Source organism: Sinocyclocheilus grahami, unplaced genomic scaffold, assembly GCF_001515645.1.
Source record: "Sinocyclocheilus grahami isolate Dianchi unplaced genomic scaffold, SAMN03320097.WGS_v1.1 scaffold1636.1, whole genome shotgun sequence".
Lineage (NCBI taxonomy): Eukaryota > Metazoa > Chordata > Actinopteri > Cypriniformes > Cyprinidae > Sinocyclocheilus > Sinocyclocheilus grahami.
In genome coordinates, this window is record NW_015506815.1 from 94,891 (window position 1) to 96,291 (window position 1,401).

Consider the following 1,401-nt stretch of genomic DNA (forward strand, 5'->3'; position numbering starts at 1 on the left):
ACAGTTCAGAAGTGAGTTAACGGAGTTGCATGAAGTTTCAAAGTTCTAACTCATTTTCACGATGTGGTTTTAAATTCAGCCTGAGAGAATTCACAAAGCAGATATTTTCTTATCTTTACTGCTTAACTCAATTCACCAGCGTCAATTCAGCAGATAGAAGATCTTGTTTGTACTTGCGTTTGCTGAAAGCTGAGTTGTTCCTCGTGGCTACTGGATGATGTCCTTTTGGGGAAGCCCTCGTTGGATTGGTTGGTTGCCGGGTTACGGAAGAGCCTCTGGTTCTTCTGAGAGAGAGTCTGCTTTAGCAAGACTTTGCGTTCTGCAGAGTTACGAAGCTTCAACTGAAGTGTTTGAGTTCTTAGATGGTTGATCGCCTGATGGTTCAGCTTGTGAGCACAAGTTAGAGTGCTCTCCACACGGCGACAAGGCCTTGCTCGAGAAAGCAAATGGCGAAGAGCCTGCTTTCGGGAGAGCAAGCGGCAAAAGCCTTCACTCGAGAGAGTAAATAGCGAGAAGCAATTGAATCTGAGATTCAAAGGGGTTTTGATCCGTGGCATACGTCCAACCTACGGCGCGATCTTCCAATCAGCTTCTTGCAAGGCGGAGCATGCATACATTAACAAGAGGCTTCAATTAATCACATGAGAACCCCTATAAAAGTTGTTAATACTTCTATAAAGTCTCTTAAATATACTATCACCGATTACATAAAACTCATCAAGCAAATATATATAAAACATACAACATATTATTTGTGAATCTGGTTGCCCTGTTATGAGCATAACTGATTTTCTGTTGAAATTGTCTGTTGTAAGTTTTGTGTCCCTTTTTTGGAATGCAGGGGGAAAGGGGAGGTGTCCTGAGGTCATGCCATGTCACGAGTTGTGTGTGTCTGCCATTCTTCTGCTGGACAAGGAGCTCTTAATCTGTCGCTTTCTGTTTATCGGATTCAATCGTTCATTTATGCGATATTCGCAGAGGCCTTACATGACTGAAAATTGTAGTTTTCTTATTTTTGGAAACCTAATTGTTTTACTATTACTATTATTATTATTATTTCTGTTGTTTCTAGAAGTAGTAATTTTGATAATAGTCAATAGAAAAAATATAACCACACACACATTGTTTGTCCACAGAATAATTACACATTATTAAATAAAAAGCGTTCTGCAAGAACCTCTACCTCCGCCAGCAGGACCTCAATTTCAGACTCAGTAAAGTATTTTTTTTCTTTTCTTTGTGCTCGTCATTCTCAAGCATAACAATTCAGATATTGGCATGTGCTCTTTTATATGGTAATGATATTAATTAGGGGGCGTTTACAAGGCGGAGATCTGACACCAGTCAGCTGCGCACAATTTCAAGATCATTTGCGATTTATAAATGTCACATCTGGAAGAG